This window comes from Rattus norvegicus, chromosome X (genome assembly GCF_036323735.1).
Source record: "Rattus norvegicus strain BN/NHsdMcwi chromosome X, GRCr8, whole genome shotgun sequence".
Classification (NCBI taxonomy): Eukaryota; Metazoa; Chordata; class Mammalia; order Rodentia; family Muridae; genus Rattus; species Rattus norvegicus.
Genome location: NC_086039.1, coordinates 27,975,176 through 27,993,302, shown reverse-complemented (window position 1 = coordinate 27,993,302; position 18,127 = coordinate 27,975,176). Strand labels below are relative to the sequence as shown.

Here is an 18,127-nt window from a genome sequence, read left to right as displayed (position 1 = left end):
ACATTTCTTATTACTTTTAAAGTTGCTCTGAAGAAACTTTGAAAATGATTCTGAAACTCTTGAACAAGTCTACGTTAGTTAGAATTTATATGCTGGTTTCCAAGATAACTCTTCCCAAGAATCAGTGGCCTGTATAATTTATATAACCAGACTTTTCAAAAAGACATGAAATCATAAATGTTTCAGACAAATATATATTTATCATCTTAGAAATATATTCTCAATAAGTAAAAGGCCATTAATAATAATGTTTATTAATTATTTAGAGGTATTCCAGTCTGTGCACTCATAATCACTCATGGCATTCTGGATGTTTATTTACAATTGTGTTTAATGTGACACAAGCTTCCTTTTCTAGATGATGTTTTAGCCCACATCAACTGCAGACTGTGACATTTTTTTCAAAGGTTGCTAAGAGTTTGGGCCTCCATGCCCTCTGTGATGCCAAAGGAGATGTATTAAATAAGACATCGATATACAGATAATATAGCAAGGTGTGTGTGGAAAAGAAAGGCGATAAGGGAAATAAACACAGGCAGACATGTTTAATGTCATGGAACTGGCTTTGTTGAAAGAGGTCATCCCAGAGCACCATTTTTTTTCTCACATGACATTTTAGACAGTTTACTTAACCTCAACACACCTTGGTTTCTTTGCCCAGAAAAAAGAAGTAGAAAATAAGTAATCAACATAGTATAATGGTCCTGTTAAAACGAGCTGAAACAGATTCCTAATGTGGTATTTGCTTTCCTTTCTGGAGGGAGTGGTTAATGTTAATATGAAAAGTTGGAAGAGAAGGGATTTCCAAGACATCTGTATGATTCTCAGCAGTAGATTTATGCTATCATTTTCTGGATAAGCTATAATATATCCTTTTGCTTCTGATATCTAAAAGAAGTTTTTAATTTCTCTGGTTGCTATTCTGAATACCATTACTTCTCGCTCTTTTCATACTTTCGATATTGCTGTCATACATTGATACTATTCATGCATTTATCTCCCCCTTTACACAAATTCTTAAGACTGGTTTTCCAAATGTGACACCTCTTGGGTTCTCTAGACAGAATTTTGTGGTATGTTTGATGTCTTTTAGTCTTCTTAGGAATATCTCTTTCACATCTAACCACATTGTTTTTATAAACTCATACATGCTTGGGAACCCAGATTGATTCCACATCTCAGCTGTTGTGAATAGCACTGTGATAAACATGGGAGTGCAGTTATCTTTGTGGCATACTGATCCCATTTCTTTGGGCATATACTCAAAAGTAGAAATTAGAAAGTAAAATCTGATCTGCTTATAGAAAGATATGTATTAGAGCTTGATGGTAGGGAGATAAATAAAGGGAGACTGGATTTGATCAGTGCACATTGTATGTATATATATTGAAATTTTGCATTGAATTCCAGTGATCTGTATAATTTATACAATCAAAATTTTCAAAGAGATAAAATCATAAATGTTTTAGATGAATACATATTTATAATCTTAGAAATATGTTCTCACTAATACTAAGCCATTACTAATAATGTTTTAAATTTCCATCTTGAATTTGGGAAAAAATTCCTAGGGGCTGGGCTATACCATACAGGTGCCACTAGCTCCAAGTGACTCTTTTTTTGGTACATTAATTTTTGACGATTTTTCAAATTTTATGTATATGAATATTTTACCTGCATGTATGTGTGTGTACCACATGCATGCCTGATTCACACAGACGTTAGAGGAGAGTTCTGGATCTACCAGAACTGGAGTTAAGAATGGTTGTGACCCACCACAGGAGTACAAGTAACTGAATCTGAATCAACCGAAAGAGGATTGAATCCACTGCCAACTCCCCAGCTTCATAAGTTATTTCTTAAATGTAGCCAAATTTAAAATCTTCTCTACAGACACACCAGTTACCTGTCAAGTGCTCTCTTGCTTTATGTGGTGAGTGTCTTCTGTATGGAACAACATAGATGAAGCTCATCTCCCTCCTTGTAGAAAGTTGCAATGGGCAGCCCTGTTGTAGAGCATCCCTGTAGGCTTTCAGTTTTAGATGAGTGCCCATATGATGAGACATCAGTGGGTACTGTTTCTATTCTTTAGTCGTAGTAGTAGTAGTATTGGAAGTAAAAGTAGTAGTAGTAGTAGTAATAGTAGTAGTAATATCATATAATTTTTAAAAGCTTCTAAAAGCTATTGTTCCTCAGTTTAATGTCATATTCCTTACTATTTTAATGCATACATACAAAAGTATAAATATAGCCTACTGAACCTATTTAGTGTTGCTTATAAGCATATGTTTTTATGACTGACCTCTTGAGCTCTCAGGGAGCTCCTTCCTGGAGAAAACCAGATTGATTATCCATCTCTCATCAGACATGAGTCTCTTACAACTCTTCATGTGGGGGTGGGGCCCTGTGGTATTTTTCCCATTCATGTTGTTATATGAAGTAGTATTATTATCATGCCGGTCTTCTTTAGGCTGTCACATTGTTGAGATTTCATGGGTGTAGTCACCTTGTCCTATCTAGATGACACTTGACACTATCTCACAGCAGAAGTCTTTTTCCCCTGGTGATTACAATCTTTCCACCTTGTCTTCAGGGACACACTCTGGGTTGAGATGTAGTTGCATCGATTGAGGACAGGTATCTCACACTCAGTTGGTTTCTGTGTTTTGACCAATGGTGGTTTTCTTTTAAGGGTCTCTGTCTACTGCAAAAGAAAGCGTTTATTCATTAATATTAGTTAGCTGTTTTGTACTAAAATATTTGTGCAGTTTTCTGAATAGGAAAATAACCTTGTGATTGAGCCATTCTTATATTTCTGAAATACATTATACTGGATTTGTGATTCATTTTTCAAGATTCATGTATTACTTTTAGTATTTCACTTTCAAATTCACTACAACTTAATTTTATCTTGTTAAATTTATCAAAATCTTAAAATAAAGACCATAGTTGTCTCCAGCATGATTTTGCTAACATGGAAACTACTGCAGTGGCTCCAGAACATACAAGTAAAGCAATTCTGAACTTGAGAAAGGAACTAAAAACTTGCAATTTCTTAAGAAGTTGAGGGTTTTTCCTCTTTATCATCCAACTATCTAGTATTATCTTTTCAATTATGGTGTCATCAGTATATCACTAATATATATAACTACAACTCCAATTAAATATAATTTTTAACATTTGGTTTATTTGTCTAAAACTAAAACATTTGATTATGAAGATGGTATGACTAAGTATAAAATTCATATAATGAAGATATACTTTATGTATAATTATCTTCTTCCACTAAGGGAAATGATTTTTATCAGGTTTTTTCATGTTTTTCTTAGAATTAACATGGCATGATTTGTGGATTAATTAAATTTTGCCAAAATGTTGTTTGTAAATATACTACTCTTCCATTTCAGTTATTTAACTTTAAATAAAATTTAAAAATTTTAAATGTTAAAAAGATGAAAATATTAATTGCAAAGAGTTCAATAGAATTTTAGAAGATTCTAGACTTACTCCCTCTAAGGATAAGAGAACTGGAATGGATGAGCACATACATGGTGGGTACAACAGCCACATCTTTGATTTCTTAAGAAGTTTCTAATAAATCAGAACACAGTTAACTAATACCCACATACAATGAAATCCAGAGTTTAAAGGAAGACAAATATAACTAGAAAATAAAATGATTACCTACATAGCTGCAGATTCCAGGAGATAAGATTTCAGTTATAGTAAACAGAATTTTGGAGCATCAATTAACTGAAAACCCTAAGCTGAGGAAGAGACTAAAAGACGGACACACATCCTTAGTTAATAGAATCACAGCATCTGCAGAGGAAGTCATCAAAGCTGCTGCTCTCTGACTTCTGTCTTCATTAAGATTTCCAGTACTATGAAGATACACCATGACCAAGGCATTTCTTACAAAGACAAACATTTAATTGGGGCTAGCTTACAGTTTTAGAGGTTTAGTGCATTATCATCATAGCAGGAAGCATGATAGCACACAGGCAGACTTGGTACTGGTCAGGAGCTGAGAGTTCTGCATTTTGACTGGAGGGCAATGAGGAAAGCCTGATTTCAAGCAGCTAGGAGGAGGGTCTCTTCCCCAATGGATATAACCTGAACATAGGAGGAAACCTCCAAAGTTCACACCCACAGTGACACACTTCCTCCAACAAGGCCACACCTCCTACCAGTACCACTTTCCATGGGCCAAGACTATCAAACTACCACATTCCACTCCCTGGCACCCACAGACTTGTTCAAACACATGAGTCTATGGGGCCATACCTAACCATAGCAGTAAGCAAAATACATGGAGTCCAACTTCAAAAAACCCCATAGTCTATAACAGTCCCACCAATGTTTAACAGTCCAAAGTTTAAAGTTTCTGCAATTCATGCAATCCCTTAATTGTAACCCCCTATAAAATAAAAATAAAAATGTGGATCTTATGCTTCCAACATCACAGAATATACATTACCATTTCAAAATGTCATCATGAGGAAATGCTGGACCAAAGTAAGACACAAAACCATCTTGCCAAACTCCAAAATTCTGAATTTCCATGTCTCATGTCCGACTCCTTTCAGTTTTGTTGACTGCAACACAATTTTTTCCTTGGTCTGGTTCGACTCCCTTTTAGCATATTTCCTCAGCAAATTGCCTGTTGGTTCCAAGCTCTGTTCCCTTGAACATCTTGGGGTCTCCAAGGCAACTTCGATGTTACACCTTCTTGTTCTAATGTCTGGGATCCACACATGATCTTCTAGGCTCCTCTAAAGGGCTTGGATCACATCTCCAATTCTGCCCTCTGTAACACTCTAGGGTCTAGTTCACTCTACTCCACTACTGTTGCTCTTCTTGGTGGTCATCTTATGGTACCGGCATCTCCAAAACACTGCTTTCTTCCACTGCAACTAAACTTCATCAATAGCCTCTCATAGGCTCTCTTCATGGTGCCAAGCCTCAACTATTCCCATGACCCCTTCAGTCCTGGGCCATCAATTGCAACTGAGTCTGCATCTTCACCAATGGCCTTCCAGGGCCTCTTATGGTGCCCAGGTCAGCTGCTCTTCATGGACCCCTTCATGCCTTCAAAACAAGTACCACCTGGGTGACTCTTATACATTAACAAGTCCAGCTATAGCAAGGAGTACCACCTTTGTTATCTGTGGAACACATCTTCTTTGTGTCCTCAGAAACCACTTCCTAGACAATATCACCTTTGTGATGCTGGTCGCTTCTTAATCACTGCTAATTTCTTTGCTCCCGCTGACCATCATCAACTGTCTCAGTAATCTTTTCTATTATTGACTCGAAAGTCAGTGCCACATGGCTGATACTGCCAAGTTCTGCTGCTTGCTGGGGCTGGAACACCCCCCACCACTTGTTCTATTACATTAGCAGGAGTTTTCATTTTCTGTTTTCCAACACCTTCATTGCTTAAGTTTAGCTGCCCTGGAACTTGCTTTGTAGACATACCTTAAAGCTGCATGGCTCTATCTCCTGATGTGGTATTAAAGTTGTATACCAACAATCCTGTACCTAAGCTTTCTTTTTTTAACCTGGAACTTGCTCTGTACTAGGCTGGCCTAGAACATAAGAGATTTGTGTGCCTCTTTCTCCTGTGGTTAAAAGCATGTACCACCATGCCATGCCAAAGCTTCTTGTGGCGACAATGCTTCAAAATCTGGATCAAAAGTCTATATCCTCCATTTCTGGATTGTAGTTCATTCCAGATTAAATGTCCAAATGAAAACAATAACCAATTATTAATAATGACTAACACGATATAATTATTCATCATCCAATGGCAAACATAAACAATGAACTTAGCTGGGTGGGATCTTGCTGCAAAGACACCACTCCCTTAATCTGTTTATCTCCTGCAATACAGGATTTAGCTCCATCTTGCTTCCTGATGCTCCTTTATTACTTCAACCATACATTTTGTATTTTTCCTTTCTTAGCTTGTTATGCTTGATGAAAAGGCTCTTCATGAGAATAAACCAGAGGACAAAGTCTATGATACGCTTTTCTGAGACATCTTTTGTCAATGGCAATTAATCAAAATCTCTTTACCTTAGCCCCAGGTAGACTCTTCAGACAATGGCAAAAAAGCAGGCACATCCTTCACCAAAATATTACAAGAACAGATTCTAAGCTGTAAGCTAAAATTCTCCTCTGAAATCTCTCAAGCTATGGCCTCAGAGTTCAAATCACCCTCACCAAAAATATCTTCCATATTCCTACTAGGATGTCAGATTAAGCCCCACTTAAAGCATTCCACTGCTTTCCAAAGTTTAAAAATTCACATTCCTCCAAAGAAAAACATTGTCAGTTCTATTACAGCAGACCCTGTAACTAACTTCTGTCTTAGAGTTTCATTGCTGTGAAGAGACACCATTATGAAGGCAACTCTTATAAAGGACAACATTTAATTGGGGCTGGCTTACAATTATAGAGACCTCCAAAGCTTACCCCCACAGTGACACACTTCCTTCAACAAGGTCATTCCCCCTAACGGTACAACTTTCTATGGGCCAATCATATTGAAACTACCACAGCTGAGAAACAGGATATGTTCAAATTTAAAGCTTACATATGCATATGTATGTGCATTCATTCACATACACAATACCTCTGCCAATTTACCGAAGATGATATTAATTTCCCTATTTATTCATTTACATATTTTATTATTTTATGTGTAAAATGCTTTGCCACATCAATGTCTATGTACCACATGAACAAAGTGCTAAATAAGGACATCAGATCCCTTGAACTGGAGTTACAAATAGTTGTAAAATCAAACCTGGGACTCTGGAAAAACCACCAGTGCTCTTAACCACTGAACCATCTTTCCAGCTCCTCCCTATTTATTTAAAAAGATAACTATATAAACCACACATAATATAGCATATCTATAATCCCATCACTATAGAAGCTGAGGCAGAATTGCCAATGTTCAAAGCCAACCTATTCTACACAGAGATACTATGTTTCAAAAGCAAAACCATTAAAGTGATTAAATCCAAAATAGACAAATTCATAAATTTACATTTTTTGGTAAATTAGATTCTGTTCAGTTGGCCTCTTTTCCTAAACCTAAGTAGAGACTCAAACTTAAGTTTGTGATATTTAAGATGAATCTTTTTAAAAGTTCAGAAACATTTTAAACAATTTTAAGAAAAGATAAAAAGAAATTGTTAATTAGGATAAAGTAAAATGTATGAACCAGCTTTGCAGATTAATTTTCCTCTCATAAGGAAAGCAATATCAGACATATAATTGATAAAGTGACAGTTCTTCTGGGATTTCAAATTAATTGGCTGCCTGCATAAACAGTAGAATTGGCATGTTCTATCAAAGAGCTTTATTATAGCTGTCCATACGTGATTTTTCCAATGACTAGAGAATCTTCTATATACCTTTTCAAATATGAGTTAAAAGTAACCCACTGCTGTGGGCACTAAACTCACCTTTATTTTGTAACTCCTCTGAAGTTTTCCCAGTTCTGAGATTCCAACTGCAAAGGATCCCTATCATCTCCCACCATGCTCTACAACATGGTATCCCCTGACACTGAAGGAGCCAGCTAGTGAAACCCATTGTATGAAAAGGAACTCAGAAGGTAATTAGATTTGGAAAAGAAAATGAAAAGTTAGCATAGTAGGATACATGAATGGCTTCAGGCTTGAGACACTTCCTCACTGCCCCAAGCTAGCTGTTTTTCTTGTGTTTGCCACATTAATTCATTAGCAATGACAAGTCTGAGTGAAGAGATGAGAGCAGACCTGAGCTGACACGTTGCCATAGTGATGACATTTGAGCTTCTTTAGAGTGGTGAATCTGATTAGGCAGTTCAGCATTTTTCGTTATTTCTTAGACAAGAAAAGAAAACCCTAAAGTGACTGTTTCATATATATTTATATTATTGCTATAATATCAATATATTTCATGCCTGCTCATCAAAAGAAACAATAGGAGAGGTTAAAAATTCACCTTTTTCATCTCAGCTGAATGTACAAAAATCAATTCCCCCTAATGCTGTTGCAAATTTCAGCATGAAGCTAGGGAGTAGTAAAGGGCATGCTTCATGCTCCATTATTTTTTTTCCTTCCTTCTTTCTAGTCCTCATGGAGATCCATCCAAAGAGTCAAAGTCTCTGTGTACTTGACTTAATTCATTGGCAAGCTTGAACTTAATCTCTTTATTGGAAAGAACAGGAATGGGGAAAGAACATGAAGGAGTTGAATTTGATCTTTGTTTAGAAATGCCATTTGTTGAAAGCCAAGCCAAACACAAAGCACCTTTGGTTCATATGTGCTTCTTTGGGGAAAAAAAAGGAAAACTAAATTCTACTAGAAATGGGAGAGATTTAATGTTGAAGAAAGCCTTGCCACCTCTGAATTTCAGAAGGCAGGCATGTGTCAGGGACAAAGGGAATTCCAGACACAAAGGACAGCGCTTGCTTCTCCCTTATCTCAAAATCAAATGTCTTTATTAGGAGATACTACTTTTATAGCACTCATACACAAATTGCCAATAGATGGCGCTTTGTGGCTTTATGATAAATGGAGAGTGCCTTGTTTTTCTACTTATTTATTTGTTTGTTTGTTTATTTATTTATTTATTCTGACGTCAAGATTTTTAAAAAATGGTGAGCTCTTACTTTAGTTTTTCTATACTCTTATGGAGCCTGCCTAAACTACCAATTTTAACTGTTGCAATGTACCAGAGTATTTGCATACATTTTGAAAATAGGCACAGCAGAAAGGGAAAATAAAATAATAGACCTCTGCATGCCATAATGCTGGATGGCACTGGCTTGAAATCATTTGAAAATAGTAGAAAATTATGGTGGAAAAGTATATTTCATACACTTATAATTCCCTGCAAAATATATTCTGTCCATCTACTTGCTTCATGGTACTCTGGTACAATTCTACTCTACAAGTTAAAGATTCCATTGAGGATTATCAGTATAAAAATGGCAAATATTGTGGAATGAGCCCTAATGAATTAACATTTGGGACAGAATGTGTGAGTAAGTTCCTGGAAATATCCTCTAACTTGCTCTGGATGGAGACCTAGCATTCCTCCCAGGTATCATTCCCAGCCGTGGCTCCTCTCCAGAAAAAAAAAGTGAGGCTTTTTGTTTGGGAAAAAAAAGGAGGAGAGTGAATGCTGTTATACTAAAGATTCTTTCAGAACTAATGTTCTTCAAATGTCTGCAACAGTGGCTAAGTTTCAAGAAAGAGCCATAGTGAGAACCATTATGTATTTGCCTAAGGCCAAAAAGCACTTTGTGGATTCCGTTTTGCACACAATGTGGGCTTCAGACACTCTGTGGGACTAGTGACATAGGATGACAAGAGGTAAGTGATTCTGTGTTCTTCCACAACAGTTCAACAGTGTCCATGCACATTTAAAGTGATTCATCCATTTTGTTTGGTGAAAATAGTAATCTTTGATTGCTAAAAAAATAAGACTTGTTTTACTGATGATTTTTTCAGTATTATAATTGAGTATTTCTATGTTCATTTTTTTCTTTGGGTAGCAAGGAGTCTTTGTGTTTATGTAAGCTTTAAATGGCTATTAGTATACTAAAATTATAAAACCAAATATTCCTTGAACTTTTGGGTTCAACTTATAAGTTACTTTTCTGTGTATATCTTTATTAGCTTTTAGTATAAAATGAGAACATATGCTTTCATAGAGAGTTTGGATTAGGATTGTATTTGAGTTTGTCTGAATGCAAACATTTGTTCTTATTTATAAACTTAATTAGCTATAACGTCTTATACATTCTAGTCTACAATAATAAGGAAGGACACTATATTCAGTTTTTTTTTCTTCTGCTCAAGTACCTATCAAATTAGGCAAATATAACTTCAACATACGAAATTTCCTTAGAAACTTTAGCAGAGTTTATGAATCAAATAAACATATTTATTTATTTAATAAATGTGTGCATTTAATTTCATTAGTTCTTAAACTTTAAATATTTCAATTTACTACCATTAAGATTTTCAAATATTTACTTTTCCATTTAAACTTTCAAATATTCTCACATAATTAACGTTTTAAATGCCTAAGTTATTTAGAGAATTGAAAATAATCTAAAGAGTATAATATTATTCACAAAATGGTCAAATCCTCTTATAATTTTCCACTTATATTCATAAATTTAAAACCAATATGAAATTTTGTATTGTATCAAAAACTTAATAAATTTATTTGAGAAATATTTATTGACTAAGTGATTATGGCCATTTTCTACTGCATTGGAGTGTCTTAAACATAGTTTAAAAATAGTTTCAGTCACTGCCAACCGGAGAACATCTATGGGACAGAACTAAGCCCCTTACACATAGGTAACAGAACTGTAGTTCAGTCTTCATATGGGACCCATACAACAGGAGCAGAGGTTGTCTCTGACCCTGCTGCCTGCCTTTGGATCCATTCCCTCTAACTAGAGTGTCCCTTGTTTAGCCTCAATAGATGTGCCTATTTTCTATAGCAACTTGATATGCTAAGGTGGGTTGATATCCATGGGAAGCCTCCCCTTTTCTTAGGAGAAGGGATGAAGGGATGGATGGGAGGAGAGAAGGTAAGAGGGAAGGACTAGGAGAAAAGGAGGGAGGAGAAGCTTTGTCTAGGGATATAAAGTAAACAAATAATAATTTTAAAAAGCTGAAAAATGTGAAAATAGTATATAAAAAAACAAAAATAATCAGCCACATGCTCAGATTGTCTCCCTGTTTACTAATGTATTTATAAACTTAAAAGAAATAACTAAAGTTAATAAAAATGTTAATGAATGATGCTAATAAAAGTTTCTAAAGGAATAAAGTTACTAAAGTCTGAGTTTTTATAGCAGGCTGATTAAGGATAGCTTTGGGTTAGAGGTTGTGATTAATGATATGGGGTGTGAAGGCTACTTTCACCCAAAGTATGTTCTCTGAACCTCAAGAGAGATCTGTTTTTTATATCATTGTGTCAATGTTCCACTCCAAATGTGTTTCTGTTTATAATTCTTTAATCTGAATTAGATTAAAAGAAGTCGTTTTGCTTTGTTTTTGCTTTCCTGGAAGAAAATCCTTAAAGATATTTGAATTTGCCTCTACTGGTTTTAGAGACAATCTAAAATTATTCCATTGTGTTCTTTATCTCAATGCTCTGGTTTAGTTCCTGCATACAGGCCATACCAGCTATTGTGTGAGAATTGCTTGTTTTTATAGAGAGATGCTGTGCAATTCACCATAAATCTCCAAATCTTTCAGCAACTCTGGGTCAAGCTTGATACTTGTACTTTTCCTGTGCTCAGCAGAGAGAATCTATGGTAGACTCCTGTACATCCTTAATCCACTGGATGACACTAGTACCTTCTCAAGCTATGACAACCAAAAATGTTTCTAAACAGGGTCTGGTGGTACACACATGTAAATTTAGCTCTCAGGAGGCTGAGGCAGAAGGATCATGAGTTACAGACCAGCCTGGGCTATATAGTATAACCCTACCTCAAAATAAAATGTCCATAGTCATTGAAAAATGTCATCTGAGAGCAAACTCACCCCATTAGAATAATATATGCATAAATTTTGAGAGCCACTAACCTGGGTTGGCTACTGGTTCAGTTGAGGCTGTTGTGTCTATCTTTGCACTACCTGCCTTTACTCCTGGAATCAGCCACACTACCAGCCCCCTCCCAGCTAACCTTAAATCCCCAGACACACACAACAGTTGTTCATTTTCAACTTGCCTTCTTGACACAATTGCTGGGCACTACTATCTCCTGCCTGGAATATATACCCTTGTCATTACTCTTAGTTCTACTCCTCCCACTTGCTCTAACTTTTAGTCAGTCAGTTGTTCTAGTCTCTGCTAGACATCTCTGACCACCTATAGGTGCTGCCACAGCCTACCACTCTTCCTGAGACCTCACATGGTTGCCTGGTTCTCCTCTCTCCAAAACACTTCGAACTCCCCTTTCCTTTCCTTCAGTTTTCCTTTTCCTCCAGGGACCTGGAAGTCCTACCCAGCAATTGGCGCATGGTTTTCTTTACTGACGGATCAAGAACCAATTGAGGAACAGGACCTTAACATCAGTACCACCCCTACATAAGGCAGAAACAAAATGATAGGTCATCTATAGTATAATTTTAGCTTCTTTTGTTTATATCATCCAGTTTTCTTCCTGTCTCCTCTCAACTGTTGGAAGGTGTTTTAGTGCAGGCCCTGCTCAGACCCTAAGGCAGGATTCTCTGGTTATAGGAATTGAGTGTTGATTTATTTATTTATTTTGTTGTTGTTTTATATTCTTTGTTGTTAGCAATCAATTGCATTAGACAATTTACTTCCTAGTGTCAGCTTTTAGCTTTTTCATTAGTAATTGTTACCTAAATCTTACTTTTAAAGTATAGTTTTATTTTTATTCACATGTGTTTATGTATGTGTGCTTGTGTGTGTGTGTGTGTGTGTGTGTGTGTGTGTGTGTGTGTGTGTGTGTGTCTGTGCACATGAATGCAAATGCCTTCAAAGGCTGGAAGAAGGTGCTAGATCCAAGATGCTGTTGTGAGTAGCTCAACAATGATGCTGGGAACTGAACTTGGGTCCTTTCGAAGAGCAGTAAGCATTGTTACTGAGCCATCTCTTCAGAAAATAAATTTTGCTTTTAAAAACATCCATTTATTGTCACATGATGGGTGCGAATAAAAATGTAAAAAACATGCTTATTTTTCAAATCAGTCCTCCAGTTTCATATAAATTTCTTGGCTCTTCACATCTTTACATTAAGAGTGACAAATTAGAATTCTTAAAAGCCCAAATTGGCAACATTTTTGTCTATAATGCTTTGAAACCATAATCAACATCTTCTCAGTAGAAGCAAATAGAGTCTTAAATCTGGGAGTATAGGCAGGCACGGAAATGGAAGGAAAACATATTGTTTGATCAAACTTGTACTACTTTTAAGTCATTTCTTTTAGCTATTAAATTGAATACAGGGACACCTGCATCTTGTATCACCAAAAGTGTCATCTGGGCAGCCACACTGTATCTCAGAGTATTGTTCTTTGAAATTAAAGATAGATTAAAGTACATATTAAAGTCAATGTTGCACTGTAAGAATACTGAAACCCATTTTGCTAAATGACACATTTTTAGCAATGGAAAAGTAGGGGGAAAATGACCCAGATTGAGTTTACTCTTCAGTAACCTCAGTGCTACCATGGAGGTCTTTGTAATCTATTCACCAACATCTGCACACCAAACTGTACTTGTATATGAATACTTCTTTAGAATGTTCAGCAGCTGGAAGAATGCAAGCTCAAACAATGTGTGTCCCTGTGCCTAGCATTTCTTATAGGATGAAAAGTGTTAGCCAGGACTCAGTGGGGTAAATCATGGTGATTACTGAGTATGTGTGAGAGCCTGCTAAAATGATGAGGGCCAGTAAGAATGGTGTTATCCAGTACCATCACGGGGAACTTTCAGAGGCCTAGAAAGAAGTTCAACATGGAAAACATTTAGATTGGTAGTCCTGTTAATACTTGAATTTTTCAGAAGATTTGAGGCAAGGAAGAGAGAGAGGCTATGGATGCAAAGTCAGAAAAATAAGCAAAAATAAAATAAAATAAAATGAAAAGTTAAAGAGAAATTAAGATAGAAAGAACAACTCATGCATACATAGATTTTCTCTAATAATAGCTAGTGTTACTATATCATGATGGACAAAGTACATGTTTCATCAACTGATTCCTAATTTTCAATCTAAATATTTTAAGTGTTGTTATTTCTCTTTTATGAGTATGTCTGTGTGACATGTATGCACACATGTATATAGAATCCATTTTATGTTGGGAAACTTTTTCTCTACCTTATTCTTTGCTGTATATATTCTCTCAGTTGAACCCAGAGTTCACCTTTGCTCCTAGTCTCTCTAGTCAGCTTGCTCTTGAATCCTTTGTCTTCATTTCCAGGGAGCTGTAATTATAGGTAACTGCCACACCCAACTGACATTTATAGAGGTTCCTGAGATCTAAATAGATGCCTTTGTACATATTACTTAAATAGCAAGTGCTTTAAATGCTGGGGGATTTTCCCAGCCCTACTTATTTTAATTCTTGTTTTACATACAGACCAGTGGAGACTCTAAAAACCGAGGGACCTTCCCCTTTATTCAAACTCTCTTAGGATGGAACTTTTCCTTCTATTAGTCTTAGAATTCTTGGGATAGCATTGAATAATATGAATATGATGCTGTGTCAAATTTAAAAGTAAGATCAAGAAATGGATGGCTATCAATCAGTGCTTTGAATTAAATCTTTATAATAGTGATTTAAGGACATACGAGCTAGCTTAGGCCACAAAACAAGTCACCATTACCATTTAAATGATTGAAAAAAAAAAGCATCATTTATTACATCTCCCAAATCTGCCAATCAATCCACTGAGAGTAAGTTAATTCTTGTTTGGCTTTGGGCGAGCTTTGCTCTAAATGTCTGTCATTGAGTAACTACAAACAACCTAGCCCAGGCAGGCACCCCTATGGCAAAATAACAGATTGAAAGGCAAGGAGAAACCTTGAAGCCTGGGTTCCTGGTTGGAACACTGTCACTTCTCTATTTCATGAGCCAAAAGAACTCATATGGTCAAGTGAAGAGGCAAAGAAGTTCACTATGCCCACCCAGGGTTCTAGATAAGGAGAGTGGAGCACAGCCAAGATTTCATTAATTTGAAATTTAAAACATCTTATTACAAATGTTGAATTTAGGGTTATCTGCAAGCCAGGTCCAGAACTGTCTGTATTTTCCACTGAAATTGTGTTGAAAGAAAAGAAATACCCAATTACCATTATTCACAAAGAGTTACATATGAGAGCCACATGGAGGCCTTAGGTATCTTGTTAAATATTAACAGACTTTGGGGATATTGTAGTTAAACTCTTCCTTCATAATCAATATTCTGTAAAACCAAGAACTACAATTAGTTGTTAGAGGGGTCAAAGAAATGAGACGTGAATCCTATCTCTGGCCCGGACTGGAGAAAAATGTGACATCTTCAACTGCCCAGAATGTCATTAATAGATAACTATCTAAACCCGATTCCAGGAGCCATAAGCCTTACAAGATTCCTGTCTAGCAGGAGGCTTTATGATAAAGAACAAAGACATACCACTGCCTGCCTCTGTAGCAGGAAATCCAAACAGGCTTGTCAATCACCTGAATTGAACAAAGTCCCTGAGGAAAAGATGCTTGTTCTAGTGGCTTTAGAAATAATATAAACTCTCCCTAAAATGTACATCTTTGGCTCTACTTTACCCTGCAATAAATTCTGTGTTCTACATTACACTCTGTGTAGTTTATCTGCATGTCTCATCCTGATCACAAGTTGAGACCGTGAGTCCGTAGTGATATCTTGAAAGACAGCCTTACAAAGGATTCCATAGACTCTGTTCCACCACCTGATTTCTGTTTTATTATAAACGTAGCCCTAACAATAGCCAGCACTCTCATGTACTTGATGAGAGAATAAGACACTGTGGGCACCTGGTTTCACTGGATTAAATAATTTGTTACCAATTAAGAAAAGCAACATATATTTCACTTAGAAAAAAAAATAGTGCGCAAGAAAGTAAATGTGGAAGTGTATGATCATAAAAAAATAGGAATAGAGCACATGATCCACATCAATAGACTCTTGTAGCAATTCACTTAAAAATATTAATCTACATTTTGGTAAAAGAAATTATTCCTTTGCTGTGTGCTTTGCTGAGTGGGAGATAATGATCTCGGCTGTGTGATAAGATAATAGCTTCCTGCCATTCCCAGGCACTTATATGGTCATTCATAGAAAATAAAAGTGATAGCAGAGCTGAGACAATTTGTTTCAAGGCAGGAGGTATTGATTGGTGTAAATATTCTATGCATCCCACTCATGACAGAAGAGAAAGCAAGGCAATTATTGACTTTCCCAAGGAGTCACAGGCACTTAGAGCAAAGCAAACAGTTTCTGCAAAACAGTGCAGTCATTTTGGCTTGGGTTGTTTTGTTCCACAAGACAAAGGCAACTCCTATTTACATCCTCCTTTCCAAACAATACATCTGCAAAGAAGCCTGTATTGGAGCAGTTTGTGGAGATCACATAAAAAGAAATGTCAATTTTTTTTTCTATGGTACTCAGGTCATATCCAAGAAAATAATTGTTGTCCAGTATTTGACTGAGAAATGTAAGTAATATTACATTCTTCTACTTGTAATGCAGGGAACTGTACTAAAGATTGCAGGCAAAGGAAGAGACAAAGTGCAATGTTCGCAGGAACTATTGCAGAATGGTGGAACCCCACATTTCTCAAAGGCAGTATGTGCTTGTATTTGCCCATAAAGGAAGCCTTCACTTTGACTAGACTTCCCCTGACTAGAACTTTATCCACACACTTTGTGTTTGGTGGCTGACAGGTTTTGTTTCGGTTTTTTTTTTTTTTTGACCCATTTACACCCAAAATTAGATTCTTAGGGAAAGTGCTTCCTAGTTTGTCTAAGGATGTCACAGAGGTGGCCATTTGCACCTCAACTAGAAGAATTTTGTTGATGCTCATGATCAGATGGCTGACCAACCCAGAGCTCATTCAGGAGGTCCATTGTCTTTAGGAGTCAGCTACGTCCAGCTCACATTTCCATCTTACAGCTCTTGACTAATACAGTTGGCAGGTGAGTACACTTGTTCAGAATAGTTTTTCTCTCTACACAGAAGTTATACTTTACAATCCACACAGATCCTTCTGCTGGAGAGGAAAACACAAGTGCTTACTTGTCCATGCAAAGAACAGTTGAAAATGGGGACTTGAGGGGTTGGGGATTTAGCTCAGTGGTAGAGCGCTTGCCTAGGAAGCGCAAGGCCCTGGGTTCGGTCCCCAGCTCCGAAAAAAAAGAAAAAAAAAAGAAAAAAAGAAAAAAAGAAAATATCCAATAAAAAAAAAGAAAAGAAAGAAAGAAACAACAGGGTTGGGGATTTAGCTCAGCGGTAGAGCGCTTGCCTAGAGAGCGCAAGGCCCTGGGTTCGGTCCCCAGCTCCGAAAAAAATAAAGAAAAAGAAAAAGAAAATGGGGACTTGAGTTTCTGTCCCAGGTGCAGCAATTTGAGTATAGAGCATAAAGCATGGTGAAGTGAATGGCATAGACATCTAGGGGAAAACTGGAGAAGGGAAATAGTGGAGAAGCAGAGCTTTCTTCTGAGTAAGGAGAGGAGAGGTTTCAGATAGTCCAAAGACTAGAGGAGAGCATCCTGTGGTGCAAGCAGTGAAAGAGACATGATTGAAGGGGAAGGAAGAAAGGGACGAAGGTCACACCACCAGAAGGACTCATCTCACATCATTACAGAAAGTAATTTGGTTATCTATGTGACCCTGTTGTCAACCCCTTCACATTGCAGGGGAAGCTCTGAAAATAGTCATTTCACCCACAGCTTAGATGCACCACATCAAAGTTGTGCTTCCAGCCACCATCACCACCATTTCCTCCATCTTCTTTAAATATGAAACTGTAATGCCAAGTACAGGTATTGCCAAAAAGAATTATATCTTCTTGGCAATGGGAATAACTTCTCACATAACTTCAAAAATTTTCCTAGAAAGGTGACAGCATTTCAACCATTCCTTTATAGTTAGCAAATTTACCAAATTAGAACAGTGTATTTATGTGTTGTTATTGCCCAAGAGAGAGAGAGAGAGAGAGAGAGAGAGAGAAACAGAGGAGAGAACTAGAGATAGGCAGACAGAGAAGCAGAGAAATAGAGACATAGAGACATGTGCACATACAGAGAAAGAAAGGCAGCAACACAGAGAAACACATACACAGACACAAACACACACACACATACACACAAAGTAGAGAGAGAGAGACAGAGACAGAGAGACAGGGAGACAGAGAACAGAGACAGAAACACAGAGACAAAGACAGAGAATTGTTTAAGTATCAGAGTTCCCAAGAAGGAAAGAAATACTTTACAAGATAAGACTCAAAATGGGAAAGGTTATCTCATAGGAACATCTGTAACCATTTGCCTGTCAGTGCAAAATTAATTAACCGTGTACATATTTTAAATAGCTTACTTCGTCTGCTTAC

The 18,127-nt window shown here is 36.8% G+C and overlaps 1 protein-coding gene and 1 long non-coding RNA gene across 2 annotated transcripts in view; one reads left to right on the top strand and one right to left on the bottom strand.

The window, feature by feature from the left end:
• Mid1 (midline 1) overlaps positions 1 to 18,127 on the top strand; it is a 374,802-nt gene that overhangs the window by 59,747 nt on the left and 296,928 nt on the right. The window lies entirely within an intron of this gene.
• Positions 229 to 7,768, bottom strand: LOC134484072 (uncharacterized). The gene is made up of 2 exons (XR_010061420.1): positions 7,482 to 7,768; positions 229 to 2,704 (listed from the first exon to the last, which is right to left on the bottom strand). It is a non-coding gene; the product is annotated as an uncharacterized LOC134484072 (long non-coding RNA).